Here is a 22251-nt window from a genome sequence, read left to right as displayed (position 1 = left end):
CTGACTTATTTTGCTTAGCATGATACACTCTAGTTCCAACCATATTGTTGCAAATGGCAAGATTTCATTCTTTTTGAAAGCTGAGTGATATACCATTATATATATACCATTATATTATATATATTTATATATATATACCATTATATATATATATATATATAAATCACATCCTTTTATTTAAAGATTTTATTTATTTATTCATGAGAGGCACACAGAGAGAGAGAGAGAGAGAGAGAGAGAGAGAGAGCCAGAGACACAGGCAGAGGGAGAAGCAGGCTCCATGCTGGAAGCCCAATGTGGGACTTGATCCTGGGTCTTCAGGATCAGGCCCTGGGCTGAAGGTGGCACTAAACCACTGAGCCCCCCAGGCTGCCCATATCACATCTTCCTTATCCATTCATCTGTCAATGGACATCTGGGCTTTTTCCATATCTTGGTTATTATGAACATTGCTACTATAAACATTGGGGTGCATGTGCCCCTTTAAATCAAAATTTATGTATCATTTGGATAAGTACCTAGTAGTTCAATTGCTGGGTTGTAGAGTTCTATTTTTAACTTTTTGAGGAATCTCCATACTGTTTTCCAGAGTGGCTGCAACAGTTTGCGCTCTTAGCACTCACTCTTGCGTGCAATTTAAGAAACAAAACAGATGAACATGGCGGAAGGGAAGGAAAAGTGAAATAAGATAAAAACAGAGAGGAGGCAAACCATAAGAGACTCTTAACTATAGAGAACAAACTGAGGGTTGCTGGAGGGGAGGTGGGTAGGATGATGCAGTAACTGGATGAGGGGCATAAAGAGGGCATTTAATGTAATGAGCACTGGGTGTTGCATGCAACTGATGAATCACTAAATTCTACCCCTGAAACTAATAATACATTATATGTTAACTAACTTGAACTTAAATAAAATCTAAGACAAATAAAATATCTCAAAAAAAGGTCATTTGAAAGTATGGAGTCAGAGGATTGAAGAAAAAAGAATGAAAACTAAAGAAAACCTTAGAGACTTTCAAATGAATCAATGTATGCATTATAGAAATCTGTAAAAGATGACAGAGAAAAAAGGATAATTTCTTATCTTAAGAAATAATGGCTGCAGACTTCCCAATCTGAGGAAGGAAAAGGATATCCAAATTCAAGAAGTTCAAGAAACGTGAACTAGGATAATCCTTAGGAGACACACACCAAGACATATTATAGTCAGATTGTTAAAAGTCAAAGACAAAGAAAGAATGTAGAAAGCAGTGAGAGAAAAGTGACTCATCACATACAATCTCTTACAAGATTATCAAATGATTTCTTAGCAGAAACATTAAAAGCAAGAAGAAGAGCACATTTAACGTGCTGAAAAAAACAAAACAAAACAAACTACCAACCAAGAATACTATATACAGTAAACCATCCTTCAAAAATGAAATAAAGACCTTCCAGATAAGAGCTGAGGGAGTTCATACCACTAGACCTGCCTTGTAAAATGCTAGAGAAAGTTCTTCAGGTTGAAATGAAAGGATGCTAAACAAGAACACAAAAGCATGCAAAAATCTAAAGCTCTCTGGTAAAAATAAATAAATAAATAGACAAATACAGAATCCCAAAATACTATATTGGTGGTACATAAATCACTTTTAATTCTGGTGTAAACTTTAAAAGATAAAGGCTTAAAGATTACTGTAACTATAAAACTATGTTAATGAATACAAAATATAAAAAGATGCAATTTATGATATCAGTAACTTAAAGAAGGAGGAGATTAAAAGAATAGCATTTTGTATTTGATTGTAATTAAGTCATTTTCAGTTTAAAATAGATTATGATAGGGGTGCCTGGGTGGCTCAGTTGGTTAAACATCCAACTCTTGATCTCAGCTAAGGCTTGATCTCAGGATCATGAGTTCAAGCCTTGCATTGACCTCCATGCTAGGCATGGAACCTACGTAAAAAATTAGATTATTATAAGATGTTTTCTACAATCCTCTTGGTAACCACAAAGGGTATATTTAAAGAAGATACACAAAAGTAAATGAGAAAGGAACCAAAACATGTAATCCAAAAAAAATCAACAAGATATGAAGGCAATTATAAGTATATATGCATCTAATAGAGATCACCCAAACATATGAAGCAAACATTGCCAGAACTGAAGGGAGAAATAGATAGTAACAATAATGGTGGGAGGTTTCAATACCCCATTTTCAATAATGGACAGAATGACTAGACAGATCAATAAGGAAAGAGAGGATGTGACTAACACTACAGATGGATTAGATGTAACAGATATAAATGGAACACTTCACTCAACATCAGCAGGATACATATTCTTCTCAAGTGCATATGGAATATTCTCTAGGATAGGTCCCATGTTAGGCTACAAAACATATCTTAGCAAATTTAAGAAGAGTGGAATCATAGCACATATCTTTTCTGATCACAATGAAATGTAACTAGAAATCAATAGCAAAAAGAAAACTGGAAAATTCAAGTACGTACGGAAATTAAACAACACATTCTTCAAAAGCCAAGACTGAATCATTATGAAATAAAAAAAAATATGAACAAAACTATAACAGTAAGATGATTGGATGGAATTCAAAAATGTCCCAATAAATAAGAACTGAGAGGACCAGATGGCTTCACTGGAGAATTCTACCAAAAATTTAAATTAACACCAATCCTTCTCAAACTCTTGCAAAAAATTAAAGAGGAGGAAACACCTCCAAACTCAATTTAAGACACCAACATTATCCTAACATCACATTTAAACACTATAAGAAAAAGCCATAGACCAACATATTTGATGAATGTTGATGCAAAAATCTGCAGCAAAATACTAGCAAACTGAATTCAACAACACATTAAAATGATTATGCACCATGACTCTTGGGATTTATTCCTAAAATGCAAGGATGGTTCAATATTGGAAAATCAGTCAGTACAATACACTACATTAATAGAATGAAGGGGGAAAATCACATGATCATTTCAATTGATGCATTAAAAGTATTTGAAAAAATTAAACACTCTATAATAATAAAAACACTCAACAAACTAGGAAGAAGGAAATTACTTCAACATAATGAAGGTCACATGTGTAAAACCCATGTACAAAAAGCCATTACGTGGTCTACGTCCATTATAGATAGAATCCATGGGATCAAGAACAAAAGAATTGAGGTAGGAGTGACCATTCTTACAATCATGTTCAGTGACCCAGTTTGGAAACTTATGCTTTTTGTCTCTACACCAGGCTCTGTTGGATTATATGTTCTATTCCTGGAATGGAAGACTTATACCAGGGGACAGAGTGTGGGTTTCACTAATCCTAAAGTTACTGCTACCACTTAGTCATTTGGGGCTACTCATGCCAGTAGACCATAAGGTGAAGAAGAAATCTTAATCGGAATATTTGACTACCATGAAGAGATATTGTCACTACTGTATAATGATGTCAAGGAAAAGTACATCTGGCCTTCAGGAGATTCACTCCGGGTGCCTGTTGGTACTTAGTGCCCAGTAATAACCATAAATGAGCAGTTGCAGCAACTGAATATGGCAAAAATAAAAAAAAAATGGGAGAATTAGAAATTTCAGAAATTAGTCTGGGTCATCTTGCTGGCAACCAAAAGCAGCTGAAAGCAATCTAGAAGGCATGGTAGAGGAAAACTATGAATACTACTAGTGAAATGGGGACCAGTTAAAGCAACAGGGACTACAGATGGCTTCACTTATCTTGCTATGCCTTCTTTTCCTTAAATGTTGTGTGTCCACAACTTTGAAGCATTCCTAACACAACAAAATGAACTCAATATGGGCCATGAGTGGATCCGAGTAGTACAGAGGAGGATTTCAGCCAGTGCCTTTGCTGCTCAGCTCCTATCCTCTCAATGTTTACTGTCCCCAGACATATTTCCAGGTTTGTACATGAAGCAGAGCTTCATTTTTTGCAAGACATTCTGCCTGAGAGCTATTTCTGGCCATCAGACCATGTTAAGTCCATGTAGGATGGGCTAAGAGGACCTGTGTCTAAAAGTTTTGCCAGTAGCTCCAACAGATGACAGGAATTAGTAGACACATACCTAGGCTTTCTTGCTTTTGTGTGGTGCAGCTCTGAATAGAGATATGGTTGTCATTCAGTGGTCATCAGTGGGCCTGAAGACTAATTGCTCACAGTAGCTCATTGCTTGTTAACACCTTTCTATTGCTTTAATTCCCTTCCTTCTCAAATGGCCTCCCAAATAAACTGGCAGTCAAATCCAATTCTTGGTCTGGTTCTGAACAACTATAATTTACAAGAGATTTTTAACCCAGGTCCGCCTGAAACCAAACCATGAACTCTTAAGCACTATGCTAACCTGCCATGTCCCTTAGAATGTGATCTATGGAATAATTGCCTTAGAATTACCCGATGACAATTGTTTAAGGTGAAGATTCTCATATAGTCAATGATATTGTAATAGTATTGTATGGTGACAAGTGGTGGCTTCTCTTGTGAGCATAGCATAATACATAGAGAGGATGAATCACCACGTTGTCCACCTAGAACAAATGTAACATTGTGTGCTAACTATATTCAAATAAAAAATTAAAAAGAAATGGAGAAATAAAAGGAAAAGAAAAGAAACAAAACGAAACGAAACGAAACTCGGGAAGGTGGGCCTTGAAAATTCTGGAGCTTAAAAATGACTTTAGCATTTTGAATCTCAGTTAAGATTTCCAAGGCTAAGGAGGATTCTCTTTCTACAAGCAGTAATTACATATCATTTCAAGTCACTTAGACTGTCCCTAAATTATTTTCTACATTCTTATTTCAAATATGTATGTATGTTGCTTATACTGTACGCTTATGCTTATGAACGGTTTAGTATCTCAGAGTAGATCAAGAGTATTCAATGAGGTAAAGTAAAAAAATTTTCTAATCATAGAAAAACAAAATCCAAAGAGAAGAGAAAATATCTTAAAGTAATGGATTTTTTGATCCTTCATTCTCTATCTACCAAGAATTTCCCATGAGGCCCTGAAAAGGTCAGTTTAACCTCTTAGTGTCTGTGCTTCCTTATGTGTTAAATGAGACTCAAAACCCGTATGATGTAAGGGCACTAAACAGATGAATTATTTAATATTAGATGATCTATAATCTGCCACACAATATTATTTTGAAGATACCCATACATTATTGATTGCTAAATCCACTTATCTTACATTATTAGAGTATGCAGTCTCTCACAAATTTCACATATTGTACACACTTTTTAATAAGTGGCAACACATTACATGCTGTGAGATATTTTTAGCTAAAGTGAGTTAATCCTAACTGACCTGCATTGCAATGTTTTAGGGCTCTGTGAATATGATAAACCTAATCTTCATAGTGGATGATAAATGGTACTGTATTTATTTGTAGTTCAATAAAGCTTTGGCATTCAGGGATTTAATATCCTAGTTTGTATTCTTTATAAACAATCTCAGAGATTAATGTCACAGAGTAATCTGCAGTTCTGTGGTGGCATAAATTTGAATTGCACACATGAAGAGCATGATATGTGGGAGCCAGTCTCAATGACACCGAGGGAAGCTAGCTAGCTTCTTTTCATATGTGCTCACTTTACCTCTGTTCTTTTCTCTCAGATGCAGTAGCTCTTCTTAAGTGATAAAATCCTAGTATATTTGCAAAAAAATGGCTCTTCTGGGAGAAATAAACCATTACTAGTGCTGGTGATGAAACTGAAGAAGTTCATGAAGTGCTTATTCTTTAGCCAGAGAAGAGAGATTTTTAATAAATTAAGGAGTGGAATGTTGCACTTGGCAGACTTAAATCCATGGTAAGATGGAGTCCACCAAATGGGTATATGGAAACCAGAAAAATCACTTCATGAAATTATTTTAGCAAGTGTCCTCATCAAATGAAAATTTCATTCATTTGTATATTTTTATTCTTTTTATAAAAAATGGCTAAGGGTCTGAGGGTCGGAAAAGAAGTTTTCAATTTCAATTTTACTTTGTAGCATTTTATAGGAGAGGTTATACATTATGCTAGTGTTCTTTCTCTTTTATAAATTTTAATAGTGTTTCAGTTAATTTTTCCACATTTTATAGGAGGAAATTGCATAGTTTCCAGATAAAATTGTTACCTCCTACTGTTTGACGTTTGAACCATTAAGCCCCTTATTTTGTTGCACTGTATGAGCACTTCAGAAAGAATGTTAAAGAGATACCTGACATGTTTCTATTGATCTTAACTTGAACTTGAGTATTTAGAGAGTTTTTCAAAGTGTATTTTGTAGAACAATTGCCCTCCTTGAACAAAGAAGTCTATGATAAATTAAAATTTAGATATATACCATACTCTGTTCCCGCGTTAGAAAGTTAAAGAATATATTCACCTACTTATTAAATGTGCTCAGTAGCTCTATAGTTTAATCTTCAATGGTTTAATTTTATTTATCCTGGAGGAAACAGTCCTCCAGAAATTAAAAAAAGAGAGAACAATTTTTAATGTCTTATGAAGCCAACATAATTTTGATACCACACTATAAAGAGAAAAAGCTATTTAAATCAGTTATCAGCTTTTAATCTCATTCTTAAGCAAGTTGGCAAATATGTCATCATTCAATGTGAAACAGCAGTGCTAATGAAAACCCCTGCCACAATGTCTCCAGTGCTCACTATAGAATGGACACTAAGTCTTCTAACCATTGAAACAAATTCATAAGCGAAAGCTTTCCAAAGTGAACAATTTCCATAAAAATAATATGAACAATTATTGTGCTAGAGATTGTTGACCACTAAATTTTGTTGATTACTGAAACAAAATATACCTACATCTCCTTTTTCAGACTTCTGGATTAGTTTAGTTGAAGAATCATAAGGCAAACTGTATAAAATTTTATTCATTTGCACGCAGTTTTCCTTTTTGAACCATGATGTTTTCAGTTCTTTGCTACATTATTGCAGTTGTGATCCAAGATCCTCCATTTCAAATTATGTTGTTCATCAAAGCTTCCTTAAAGTTGTCCATAAAGAATTGACTACATAATAAACCTTGTAAAGTCAAACTTGTGAAATAAATTTATACAAATAAAAATCCCCCTTTTCTTCAAAACTTCCATATAAGAGTTAGTTTTAAAATATTTAAAAATTCACCATTGCTGTTTGCTTCTATTAGTTACATCTCTGTTCTTCAGTGAGATTTGCTTAAAGACTCTTGCTTATTTTTTGGTCAAGTTTTGAGATCATACATTCAGTATGATTTTTCACTATATTTTGAGACAGTCTATACACTTGATCAATCATCTATCCTCCAAAGATTTGAAGATTTCACATGTTAAGTCTACCCTGCCCCAAAGGAATTTGGGGTAAACTTTACAATTTTTTTTCTATTTCAGTCACACTTATTGGTATGTTTAGGTTTTCTGTATTCTTTTAATAAGTATTGCTAATGTTAATTTACCTAAAAAGTATCATTTCCAGATTTGGAAAATCCAAGAAATATCTTTTATTCATGGTTATAATAAAACATACCCTGTACCACCTTCTCACTAACCTTTTCCTCCTGTTGGGAAGGAAAAAGAGAGAAAGAAGAAGAGAAAGACAGTGACAGTAGTAAGAGCAGAGGTAGACTGAAAGAGATCCATCTTAGGAGAATGGAATATAAAAAGCTGCTTTATTATTCCTTTCTACAGACCTTTTATTAAAAGGCAAGTTATTATATAAGAGAAGTGAAGGTAGATATACAAGGTAAATGATGTACTCTCAAAGGTTTAGGCAGGCCACCGTTACTCAAATTTCTTCAACTATGAAAAAACATTTATATTAACTATATTCGACTTTTGGTATGAGGAATAGATAAAATATTCTATATTTCTCTGAAATACAATAGTATATAAATATGACTACTAGTATTATTTTATAAATTTCATATGTTCCAATCCTGACCCATCCTCCTCTACAAATTCCATTTTTAAATATAAAAGATTATTTTTTTTTTCTTGGGGAAGATGACCCAAAATAGTACAAGTTATTAATGACAGGTTCTGGCTGACCACAGGACTATCTAAGAAAAAAAGTGCTAATAAAATCAGCATATATATATATATATGTATATATATATATATACACACACACACATATACATATATACATATATATATACACACACATATACATATATACATATATATACACACATTATTAGTGAAAAGTAGTTATAATCACCAATATTAGTCTTCTAGACTAATTTTTAAATAATATTTTGGCAAATAGTTACAACTTTGGAACTACTACTACCCTCCTTAAAAAGAGTCAGTACTAAGTGTAAAAAGACAAATAAATATTTAAGAGATGTGATATCTTGATAAATGTGATTGAAAGAGAGAAAGATAATGACTTTCAGCCCAACTACGAATCTTCTGTTCATTAACCCTTCTATCTAACCTCTCCCACTCTGGCCATCATGACCTAGGCAATTTGTGGTTGGTTCTCTGGTGATAGCTGCTGGGAAAGTTATTTGATTTTTTCCCTATCTATTTTTAACATCATCTACCTCTTGTTTTGCATTTTATCTATTGCTTTGTTAACTGTGGCAACATCTTGCTTGTAAAGAGGGCTTATACTTCCTGAAAGCCATCATTTTAGACGTTCAGCAAATTTCCGTAACTTTCTTTTGCCTATATTCCTGTGGCTGGCAAGCAGTGTTTTGGTCATTAAAAGCATGAACTGAGAACCAAGAAAAAAAAAAAAAAGATGTACTTAATTGAAGCTCAAAGTATTAAGACCATGGAAATATCATTCTGCAGCTCATTAAAACATCTATGGAAGTGTATTTCTCCAGAGAAAAATAACCAAGTGAAATGTCCATCTCGATGTTATCTGTAGGCATCAATTTTCATAGCTAGAGAGAATGTGAAGGAGGGGGGAAGTGCTAGTGGCCCTGTAGAACTTTGGATTCATCTGCATATCAGATGTTCCAAATTGGGGACATTACATTAAAAATGAACCTCATGAATTTCATGAACTTGTTTTGGAGAGTAGGTATGACAAGGAGGACCATCTCATGAATGTAAAATATTTAGATAAGCAGAGGCAACAGATGCACAATAATGGCTGTGCTACAGAGGTGCAAATCTAATTTTCTCATATCTTCCTTCTTCTTCACTAGATAACCCAATTTCTTAAGATAAAATGACAGAGATAGTTCAGCAAAGATGAAGAAAACCAGGTGAATGACTGTAAATAATTGACATGTACTGTGAGGCACATGGAGTTACATGACACTTGGGAAACTAATATTTGTATAATATTTAATTTACAAATCACCTTGAAACTGAATCCTTATGTTCTTCCTATGCTAGGGGTATTATTTTTGAATGCTTTTTCACTTTTTAAATGGAATAAACAAGCCAAGACTCAGAGATATTCAATGACTAGTCCTTAGCTTTATAGCTACTATGCACAGAGCTTGGACTCAAACCCAGGTGGACTAGGTCCAAATCTCATGCTTTACCTGCCTTTAACAGTCACCAGTGTTGTGGGGAGATACAGTCCACCCATATGAAACAGCAGAGAATTAAGCAGAACACATAAGGGGAACACTGGGTGAATGTCCTCACTCTGCTGATAAAGTGCAGCTGGTAGATCCACACTATATATTTGTCTATTAGCAGCTGACTCTGAAGCAACACTGAGACTAGCTTGAAGGATTCTTATTGACCCTATATAGTGGTATACCCATATGAAAAATATTGTTACATATGTCTGTAAAACATGTATCCGTTCAGTCTGCAAGCAATGTTTGGATTTAGTTTCCACTTGTGGCTAACATATGGATCTAGTGCAGCTAAAGATTCTTCAGACCCTTTTGGTCCTGGCTGCTCTCTACCTCAAAAGGTAAACAAAATCTTATACCTCCCTCCCAACTTCTCATGCATCACTCATGTATTTTTAAAATCATGATTAAAATACTTAAAAATTAGAGCATTCAAAGGATCCCCCCCTCCACCCCCGCTCCCATGTTTGGAGAACTATATAGAGTGCTCTCTGAGCTTGGAATTTGGACTCAAAGACTGACCATTTCTTATAACCATCATTATTCTTCACTGAATTTTCCCAAAAGGTATAGAAGTTTGCTCTAAAACATTCAGATCATCAAAAAGGATGAATAGATTTTCTAGGTGACTCCTTGGCCTGTTACAAATTACTTTTTAGGAGAGGATGTAAGATTCTTCTCTCCCTTATAATAAATGCCAGGTCCTAGATCATTGTTTCTAAACCATGATTAGAGCTGTCCTGGCAGCCTCATGCCAGGTTCCCTCAGCTTTCTACATTAGCATATAGTTGCGTGGTTTCTTTATTCCAAGAAAAGCCCTGAGACAACTTTGCTGTCAGAAATATGTTTTTCCCTAAGTGGAAGGTCAATAGCACCTCCATATCGCCGGCCGAGAAGAAGAAATGAGATGCCAAGTGTGACACCCACTAATCATCTACTTTTCAAGGCTTGATTGGGTAATTTTCTCCAAGAATGAAGAAGCTGACAAAAATGCTTTCAAGATGGAAAGAGGGCTTGTAAACCTGCCTAACATTATTTTCTGCCTGAAAGCAATCAACATCTGTTTTCTTGATAAAGTAACCAGGTTCATATTTGAGGAGAACTAGGCTATAGTTGGCCTCCAATTATTGATTCTTCTTGAGAACATTGCCCAAGGGCACTCTGTGCACTGAAACACTGAACTTTACCCCAAGCCCTCTAGATTCCCTTATACAGTCTGTCAAGAGCCCAAATTCCATGTCATGAGACATTTTTTTCATGCTATAAAATGCTGGAAAGTAGGTAATAGCTGTTCACTTTGATGGAGATAATGGTATAGGCCAAAGCTTAAAGAAGAGACTCTTTCTCACATATAAATCAGTCTTACTCCTGAATAGCCAGAAGTCAATTCCTTGGACTTAGATAAGTAGATAGGTCTAGAAAGAGATAGGACTTTTGTCTTGTGTGTAGCCTGTGTGTGTGTGTGTGTGTGTGTGTGTGCATGTGTGTTTGTGTATTATGTCTGAGTCTTACTATCATACTTAGAACACTCAGACTCTAGGTTCTTGACTAACAAAAGCTTATTCTATTATCTACCATTTTATAACTACAATAAAACCAACTATACTTTTATTCATTTATTCAGCAAAATATTTTGAGTATCTCTATGTGCCAGACATTTATTCAGACACTTAAAAAAAAGATCAAGAAACAGAAGACAATAATCCCTCTCCTCCTGGAAACTTAGATTATAGGCAATAAATAAAAAAAATATAGTAAATAAAGAGATTCCACATTGGGGGGGGGGGAATGAGAGTAATGGAAATCAGAAAAGCCACCCAGGTAGTGAGTGGAAGGCTGTTGCAATTTTTAAAAGAATAATCAAGATTACAACTCACCAAGAAGGTGACATTCGAGCAAAGACTTGATGGAGATGAGAGAGCTATTCATCCATCCAGATCCTCAAGGAAGAGTATTCTAGGCAGAAGAGAAAGCCAGTGCAAGGGCTAGAAGATCAAGAAGGCAAAAGTATGCCTGGGAAGTTCAAGCAGCATCAAAGAAGTCAATATGCCTGAAAAGGAGTGATCAAGCAGGGAAGCAGCAAGATCTAAAGTCAGAGAAGTGAGTAGATTTTCTAAGACTGAGAGGGCAGAAAAGAGCATGAATTAAATTATGCAGACCCTTATGACTGTAGTGAGAACTTTGGCTTGTACTCTAAGTGAAATGGAGTCTTTTACTGGGTATTAAGAAATGCGGCCATATGACCTGACTTGCATTTTAAAAAAATCACTATCTACTTTGTTAAAAGAGATGGTGAATACCAGGTAGCAAGTGTAGAATCATGAGTTGTTTCAGGAGACTACTGCAACAGTCCAAGCAAGAGGCTCAGGAAAGGGTGGTAACAGAAGAGGTGGTGAGAAGTGTGGGACTCTAAGTAAATTTTGAAGACTCAACAGGATTTCATCTAATGTCAGATGTGAGGTATGAAAGAGTCAAGGATGACCTCAAGGTTTTTGGCTTCAGCAACTGGAAGGATGGAGATTATCAACTGAGATGGGGAAAACTGTGGGTGAAACAAATCTGGGGGAAAATATCATAACTCCAGTTTTGATATGTTACTTTGAAATGTTTATTAGTAACCTAATGGAGATGTTACATAGCAGCTATATTTATACATGTAGATTTCAGAAGAAAGATAAAGTGAAGGTATAATATTAAAATATCTATGGTAATTAAAACCACACTGCCAGAAGGTATCACCAAAAGAGTAAATGTAAAAAGAGAACTAAAGACTGAGCCCCAGTGCATGCCAAAGTTAAGAGGTCAGAGATAAGGAGAGGAACTAGCAAAGAACAAAACATAAGAGAGAGTGGTGTTCTAGCCTCCAACAGGGAGAAGAGAGTTACTAAATGAACAAATGTGAGATTAGTAAAGCGGAGACTGAAATAAACCACTGGATTTAGCAATGTAAATCTCATTGGTGACCATGAAAGGCTGTCTAAGAATAAGAATATTGCTGGTGACAACAGATTTGGAAAACCTGTGTAATTTCTTTGCAAATAAATACAAAAGTTGGAGTAGAAGCTGGTGAGGCGGGGGTGGGGTGGGGTGAGGATGGAATCAAAGTAAGTCTTTAAAAATTTTTTCTAAGATAAGAGAAATAATGATGTTTTCATGTTACGTTGAAGGGAAAGTTCCAGAACACAGGAAAAAAATTAATGAAGAAGTACTTTGGGGTAAATGTAGGTAGCTGAGATATGGCACCCTGGATGGATTGGTTATAAATGGGAGCATAGGTATTCTATCTATGGTTACAGGTGGACAGATAGAGAATGTGGGGACAGATATGGATTAGTGGATAAATGTGATAATGTGAATCTTTTGAATGCTTCTGTTTTCTGAGGGCAGTAAGAAGCAAGCCTATTGGGTAAAAATGATAAGGACAGGGAAGGAATTTTTGAAGGTTTGAAAAAAGGAGAAGGTGGGATATAATTGTTTATGCCTTTTATTCTTATAGTGAGGTCCTTGGGTCAGCAGCATTGGCATCACCTGGGAGGTTGTTAGAAATGCTGAATCTTAGGGCACCTAGGTGGTTCAGTCAGTTAAGCATCTGCCTTCAGCTCAGGTCATGATCCTAGGGTTTTGGGATCAAGCCTCATGTCAGGCTCTCTGCTCAGTGGGAAGCCTGTTTCTTCCTCTCCTTCTGCTTTCCACTTTGCCTACCTGTACTCTCTGTCAAATGAATGAATGAATGAATGAATGAATAAATAAATAAATAAATAAAATCTTTAAAAAACAAAAAAGAAATGCTGAATCTCGGGCCTCAGAACTACTGAATCAAAAAATGCATTTTAACAAGATCCCCAAATTTTACATGCATGATAAACTTTGAGAAGCTCTGGTCTTAATAGTCTGTCATAGTGGAAGGAACATGAAGAGTATGAGCTTTTGACCCAGACAAACTGAATTCTAACTGCCATTTAGAAATCATGTGATTTTCAGAATGTTACTTAAACTCTGTATATAGGTTTCCTCATCTATAAATTAGAGAGAACTATTAATATAGTAGGTGGTGGTGGTAGTAGTTGTAATAATGATCGGTAACATTCACTGAGTGCTATATCAGTTAAAGTCTTGGCAGCAAACAGAATTCACTCACATGGTTTCAATAAGCAGTTCTCAACTCTGGCTTCATTACCTGCAGAGCTTTTAAACAACATGAGCGCCCAGGCCCCAACCCAGGCCTGTTACATCAATCTCTAGGGATCAGGGCCCGGGCATTTATAGTTTTCAAAAGCTCCCTTGGTGATGATAATATGCAGGAAGAGTTGAGAGCCACTGCTTTAAGTGAGTAGATTTTAATGAAGGAACTACTTACAGAGATTTGGGTAGAGTCAAGGAAACACAAAATGGGATGTTGAAGCAGTCAGGGAGCAGCAATAGAGAGAAGGTGTTAACCTTCTTGGGCTGCGGGGACAGAGGGAGCAAATAGGGTCACTGCAGCAGTGATGGAAGGGCCACCAGGTGGACTTTCTTAATGGAGGGACTGGGTTTCTGCCAGAGAAGTAAGCAGAAGAGGGTAGGAAGGAAATTCTCTAGTTGCTCTCTTTCCTCCCGTCTGGTTCCCTGATACTTCCTCCCATTGGCTGGCCCCAAACTGAAGCTGGCTATCAAGGGAACCTGGGTGAGTGGTCCTTTCCTTCCTGGGAAGGGACCAGGAGAGAGAGAAGACAGGAGAATGAATAGTGGGAAGCCTGGTGTTGTGAAGAATCAAATGGAGAATAATCAGCCCAAGCACTTACTATGGACCAGGCTCTCTTCCAAGTGCTTTGCATGTATTAACATTTTAGTAAATGGCTTCATTCTTTTTCATTAGAATCCAGTACTTTTTTATTGAACAAAAGATATGTTCCAGGTCAATTAATTATTGGAGACAGTTAAATATTTCAGAGTTTTCAGATGCACTATCACCAGAATAGTGCTTTGAGTTGTTCTGCAGTAGTAAAGGCTAAAGCTCAGAGCTCTGCATGTACATTCTCCAGGCCAGCTGTGTGCACCTAGCAGATTCTTGGTAATCATTTGGCTACAGGAACACAATCTGGGTGATGAAATTACTTGTCTTTGTAATTTGTCTTAGGGAAACATGATAGAGAAAGACACAGTGGGCCTGCAAGTTTAGATCCTTCCAGAAATCTAAGCTGCATTACATGAACTACATGAAGAAGTCTACAAGACCCACGCTACTTAGCAGTGTTCTCTGTTGAAAGATATATATTGATATAATTAACAGCAGTTCTGGGAAAATAGGCAGGACACTTGAGAAAACAGGCAGGAGAAGACAACTGGCTGGAGAGAGTCAGATAAAGAGTTCCATCTAACAAAGATAGAGTGCAAAAGATAATCTGAGTCACGGTTTGGAGCTATTGATTAAAAGTTAACCACTCATATTTAAAAGATATTCTACTCAGAAGAGGGAGATTTACTTATTGTGACCCAGAGAGTCACTGATGTTAAATCTATAGTTGGATTTCAATTGACTCCACTAAAACATACTGGATGGGAAAATAAGCAACATGAGCATAGATAATGTATCAGGCAAGGCTCATCTCTGGCAACAACCACTTCTCCCTGCTGTGACTCCATTCCACTTATGGATCAAAAAGATGTAGCCAGGGAAAGTGAGGACTGGGATTGGGTACCCAGGGTGGGGGTAGAGCTGAGCCATTGATCAGAAGGAACACAAGTATAATCAATACAGGGCAGTTCTCCAAGTCTTGCTCTCTAACATTTTGCTTCCTCTGACTGCATTCATCATCGCCTTACCAGGGGTTATGTCAACCTATTGCCTTGAAAATTTGTTGTGAAACATCACTTTTGAAGAATGTGCTCTGAGGGAGAAATCAGACTTCTTTAAAACAACCTCCTCTCTGCTTGTCCAATACAGATTTCCCAGATGCCCCATTAGAATGTCATTCCAAGTCCTGGCTTTCAGACCACATTAGGCAAATCCTCTTTTTTAAAAAACTTTTTTTTAAATTAACTTTTTTAGTAATCTCTATACCCAACATAGGGCTCAAACTCATGATCCCGAGATCAAGAGTGGCATGCTCTCCCCACTGAGCCAGCCAGGCACTCCTTGATCAAATCCTCTTACAGAAGTTAGTTGGCATATCATCTTGTTAAAGGTTTCTAGGGAAAAGAAACATCTACTAAATTCATAGACACTCTTTCCTGATATTGGAATTCAAGCATTGTGACAAGTCTGTGAGAGAGAGAAATTGTTTCCAAAGCCCTCCATACCCAAAACGGTTTAGATTGCTTTCACATTTAGACACTCTAGTAAAGAGTTAATGAAGACTGTGTCTAGCACTGGTAGTATTTATTTAACATGCACTATAATCCCAGCTGACACTTCCTAATGAGTTTATTGCTGCTGTGGAGTTAAAACTCCCCCACTCAATAAGCATAAACCTGAGTGTCAAAAATGAAACATAGTCAGTCCTGATGCTTAAATGGCCCGTATTGATCCTCCAGCAGTCTAACTGCTGTAGTCTGGTGCCAGTCCTCTAATTTGTGCCCTGAAGTGTACAGCCACACTTGATTTAGATGTCAGAATAAGGCAGCCCATCAGTTTGAGAAATCAACTGAAACATTCTAAAAAATTGGTCTGGATAGCTTCACCTTGCATTGTAAAGATCATTGCTCTCGTGTAAACAAAGGGCTAACTAATATTATTCCCATAGCCTTTTTTTTTTTTGAGTATTTTATCAAAGGAAATGTCCTCACAGTCAAAGCTTGCTGTGTTTTGTGCTTTATCTGTACAGAAAATTCCATTTAGAGAAATTTAATGCCAAAGCTGTAAGATCTGCATTCCTAGAGAATGACTATTTAGGGCATTGTCTTTGAATATGAAGTAAACACACACTCAGAATTCTTGTATGAAGCTCTTTCAATGGCCAAGATATGCTCACTATTCCTAGGAGTCAAAAGAACTCAGACAACTTGAAGATGCATGGCATCTGCAAAACACCACTGGGCTCAGAGCTGTATTTTCTGCCTCAGAGAAATCATCTACCATTTCCAATGACATCAAAGATGGTGGTTGAAGAATAGCAGCAGGGAGGTCAGCCAAATTTCTACTTAACACTGGCAAAACACAAGAGAACCTAATTATCTCTTTCAAATCTAAAGTGAAAAATTCAAGCACTTAGAGTTGTAATACAGACTTTAGAAGAGACTTGAAGTTCAACAACTTTTTATGACAAAAGAAATACAAACCCAAAAAGAAATAAGGTGACTTGTCCAAGGTAAAAAGCTTTCCAAGATGTAAGGAAAGGACTAGAATTCAAGCCCTATTCCCAAAACTTTCTCTAGTAGGTCAACTTTTTACTAGAATGGTGTGGATTTACTTTAATCTTATGATTTCCAGGGAAAGGGTCTCCACTTCCTTTTTGTTGAAGTTTAATATTGTTACAGAGATAATCTCAATGTTCTGAAAAAGTCATTAGCAACAAATTCTTCAGGTTTCCTGTTCTTAGAAAGTATGCCCCTAAGTTTCTCACTCTATTGGTTTCCTTCCTTCAGTTTTCTTGACACATGAGGTATTTTGATAATTGTTCTTGACTCTAAACTTTTTGATCATTACAGTGTCATATCAATGCATAGTGTCACTTTTAATCTATCCTCTCAGTAGTCAGCAAACTTGTAACCAGAAAACCAGAAGCTGCTACTACTGCTCTGATGATCAATAGTACATGCTTTTCGAAATAGAATAACTGAATATTAGAAATGGATTTCTTTGGTTAAAGTAATGAATAGTCAACTTATAATAGGTGCCAGAAATAAGTTCTCCATGGTGAAATGAGTGGTTTTCAAGCTTCATAGTTAGGCTAAAATATTTTAGGGACATTCCACACTTGCATAAAAAGGGTACAAGAATATTCCAGATTCTTCAAATTTACTCTTAATTAATGGCACCTGAGACTATATTCTCAGGTTGTTCTGAGTCCAGACAAGAGGTTAATTCTAAGCCTGACTGCATCTTGCCTTAGAATTCTTTCATCAGCCTCCAGTAAACTGTCATTCAGAGTGTGAGTAGGGCATCTGGAAGAAGGGAGAGTATCTAGGATGACTAATGGCCCTGGTTTGCATGGGACTGAGGAGTTTTCTGGATTAACAACTCCAATGCTAAAATTGGACAATCCTGAGCAAACTGGAACTGTTGGCACCTTACTTACTACGTGGTTCTGTGAATGGCTATATGCCTGTTTGCTAATAAATGATGATCTGTGGGTCTTTATTTGGTCTGACCCTTGCTTCAATTTTACAGATTACCTAATAAGTTCATTGTGGAAAATCCTGTATTTATAACACTATTCCTACCTGTTGATGCAACCAGTATCTATTTTTCAAAAACCTAATGGTTTTGTGGCCAAATTGACTTGGGTGCATCTGTAACCGATTGATAGGGGTAGTAAAAACATATTTTATGTCATACTGGCCTGAATATTTGTGTACCTTTATAGTCACATAAATATAAACCTGCATACTCAAACACAAACAGAAACATACCAAAAAAAAACTATAATAAAGAATGTACATAAGCACCAAGCATAAATTATCTTAAAATCTTAACTCTTTAATTTGTATTATAAAAAAGTTTGCAAAGGGAGGAAAACTTCAGGGTCACTCCAAGCAAGGTCTTGAGAGTTGTTCAAAATGAATGAAAGCCCCTTCATCTAGGTGATGGGCATTAAGAGTACACTGGTCATGATGAGCACTGAGGAATGTATAGAATTGTTGAATCGCTGTAGTGTACACCTGAAACTAATATAACACTGTATGTTAGCTACATTGGAATTCAATTAAATATAAAAAAAATAAATGAAGAAAAAGTTAGCAATAACAGTGTGATTACTTATAGCACAAAGAATCTCCCTTTTATTTTTAATGTAATAAAAAAATACAATTTGCCCTGCCTTTTCCTTTAAACAGTGATTATTTGCTTGATTCTGAAACTTCCAAAAGAATTACAAAGAAAGGCAAAAGCAAATGCTAAAAGAAGCAAGTGAGGTTTCAAACAAGAGTGCCTCTTTTAGGTGTCATGAGCGGAGCCTTGAGAACTTGTCATTTCACACCCTGGACAATTTATGTTCCAATGCAAAAGCATCACTTGCTAACAACCATTGCATTTAATCCAACATGGCTTGATGTGATCATTCTTAGATGGATTGAAGGTATCCCCAGTGTTCTATAGGGTCCTTCTGTTTTCCTGCATCTTTCACTATTTTATGCACAGTATTGAGGGTGGAATACCTAAGCCCACTTAAGTGGCAGGACTTTTGTTTCAAGGCAGTGCTAATGAAATTATTACTGAGAAGATATTATGCTAAAGGTTTTATAGACACTGAAAGGCAGAACAGCTGCAGCTACTCTACTTGCAAATTAAAATCCTAGCTGTGAATTTCAACAAATTAGATGAATTTAGCTAATTGTCTCTACAGTTCATTACTGATGAGTCACAAACTTAACATACTCCTGGCATTTTCAGACTCTAGGGTATCTTTTTAACAGATACCTGCTGGGGTCAAACTGTATTTTCAGACTCTTTTGCTAAGCAGGTCACGAAAAGCCCTGGATGGCCTTCTTTCTCATTATGAGGCTTTTTGTCCAGCTATACTATGAAAAACAAAGTTAACACCCAGATCACTAATCCCATATTTTCCTTTTTTGTTTTTTCTCTTTAGGATTATGAGATGCATCCCATACCACCATTCTCAGCCTTACCACAGAGCCATCATCTGAATTAGTCACATGATCATCTTATTTGTTCAATTCATTTAGGCTTTTAAGAGTGAAGCATGAGAGAATTCTGAGTTTCAGATTCAGCCTCATAGGGTTGATTGTCTCAGAAAAAGCCAGTGGGGCAAGATGTGAAATCAATAATTATCAGTCAGTGGTTGAATTGGAAAGTTTGTTTCAAGGGAGAGAAAATTCGGGCTACGGGAGATTTCTTACCCATAGGACAAGAGATTGTCTGTACTTTTAATACAGGTTTTTAGTGACAAATCAGGGAAATAACCTTGGATTTTTGGGTTGATCAGGTGGAGATCTGAAATGACAGGAATGGGAATAGAAGGGAGGAATATGACTCTACCACATACTGTGTCCCTACCTCCCCAATTCTGAGCAACAAGATGGAACTAAAACCATCATTGCTACTTGTTCACAAAATATTATCTGCTCTTCCATATACGGTCCTCAAGAGATTTCTTTTCTCCTTATCAGCTTCCTAAGATGTTCATTTTAACCAGATTTCACTGGATTTTAAATAGATTTTTAAATATCACTCTATAAGATTTGTTTGGAGCTTCTCATCACAGATATAACTCTATTCAACTTTGGTCTTAGCAACAACAACAACAAAAAAATGAGCTACCCAGTGCACATTTCAGAAACATTACCTTGTCCTTTTTTAAAAAAATTTTTTTTGTATTTCTTTATGATAGTCACACAGAGAGAGAGAGAGAGAGGCAGAGACACAGGCAGAGGGAGAAGCAGGCTCCATGCACCGGGAGCCCAACGTGGGACTCGATCCCGGGTCTCCAGGATCACGCCCTGGGCCAAAGGCAGACGCCAAACCCCTGAACCACCCAGGGATCCCCCCATTACCTTGTCCTTTGTGTTCACAACTCACTAACACATACTAGGTAGAAAATGAATTCTTCACAAACCAAATAATTGCTTTTCATTAACTGGGTCAATCAACTTTGGAGAGCTTAGCTAAACTGAGAACTACATATATTATACGGTGGAAGTTCTGAGATCCAATTTAATAACATTCATATCTTTGTTTTAATAGTAACTTTTACTATAAAACATGGGGCTTGAATTCACAATCTTGAGATCAAGAGTCACATGCTCTACTGACTGAGCTAGCCAGGTGCCCCTCAAATATATCTTTTTGAATGAGCAGAAATGAATAGTTCAGAGGTTACTCTAACTTTGAGAATTCATTCTTCTCTGACCTTGGCAAGGAGTGCTTTCTCTGGGTGATGTCCAAAATATTAACAACCCATGAGTTATATCGTACTCAACCACGCATCAGCAAGACTGCCAGCTGTAAACACCAGTGTGCTGCACACAGCACATGAGCCTTTAAATCAGCCCTGTTGCCTCCATGGTGGCCTCACTTAGCCTGGTATACAGAAAACCTGACTCAGTTTTCATTCTATGGTCTGACTCATCGTAACATGTTTATTGTCCCATACAGGAACTGGAGAACATGGTGTCCCATCTCCACCCCAAGGGCAGGTAAGGCTAGCTCCCATATTAGGTGTCCCATGGGCTGAGTTCTCTATATAAATTGTATAGTTGGTCTGCCTTCTTTTAGAGAATCTGGATAGAAGTGTTCACCACATTTTTTTCCAGATGTTTCAGAGGTCACTCAGTCTATTTTATAAACTCCCCAAAAGATGGATATTATGACATACCAATTGTTTCTCCACAGTTTGAGGAATCATAGAATATGTCACATAATTAATTCCTCACCATTTCTAAGCCCTGGACCAGCTCCAAATATAAAACCCATCTTTCTCAGTAACTGTCTTTCTCTGCTAGTGATGAAGGACAAAGGACAGAGCACCACACTGTACTAAAACATAAGCTATGTCTACTATGCTATTGATACTTTCTCTTTTCCAAAGCAGGCATGTCCCCTGGAAGGTAAGTGACCAATCCATCTCATGCTCTGCCCTTTGTTCTTAAAAATCCTACTGATTGGCATTAGTTAATACTCTGTTCTGTGTTTGAATGTTACTTTTTAAAAAAGTATATTAGAAATAAAAATAGGGGGAACCCTGGGTGGCGCAGTGGTTTGGCGCCTACCTTTGGCCCAGGGCACGATCCTGGAGACCCGGGATTGAATCCCACATCGGGCTCCCGTTGCATGGACCCTGCTTCTCCTTCTGCCTATGTCTCTGCCTCTCTCTCTCTCTCTCTCTCTCTGTGACTATCATAAATAAATAAATTAATTAATTAAAAAAATTAAAAAAGAAATAAAAATAGGGGTGTTCCTCAGACTCCCAACCCTTTTAAAGAATATCCAATATGCAAAAACCCAACAAATTGGTTTGGGATGTATTATTCAATATTAAAAATGGTTTCTTTTTTTTTTTAAAGAAAGATTTTATTTATTTATTCATGAGAGACACACAGAGAGGCAGAGACACAGGCAGAGGGAGAAGCAGGACTTGATCCCAGGACCCTGGGATCATGACTTGAGCCAAAGGCAAACACTCAACCACTGAGCCATCCATGTGCCCCAAGAAGGGTTTCTTTTCAAGAGAGTCTCTACATAAAGTATTTTATGTATTCAGTTCAACTAGTATAACTATATAAAGATCTCACTAAAAAATTCAATTTCTAACAGCTTTTAAGGAAAAATGTCTATTATTTATGTTGTGATACAACTGGAATGACATTTCTCTGAATTAAATGCTCAACTGAGCAGCAGTACAAACAGAATAAAGCAGAAGTAAACTATTTCCTCATTTTCGAAATCTACGCTCTTAGGCTGAATGTGACTTTCCTAGTAATGGGGAAGAACACTGATAAACATTAAGGAATTAATGGGTTGGCAGACAAGGCAATGGAAGCCAATGAAAGGTGACCAAATGGAGGAAAAAGAAAAAAAAATCTCTTTTTAAATGTCTCTGATAAATGCTTTGGA

Source organism: Vulpes lagopus, chromosome 4, assembly GCF_018345385.1.
Source record: "Vulpes lagopus strain Blue_001 chromosome 4, ASM1834538v1, whole genome shotgun sequence".
NCBI classification, from domain to species: domain Eukaryota; kingdom Metazoa; phylum Chordata; class Mammalia; order Carnivora; family Canidae; genus Vulpes; species Vulpes lagopus.
This window is presented reverse-complemented; position numbering follows the sequence as displayed.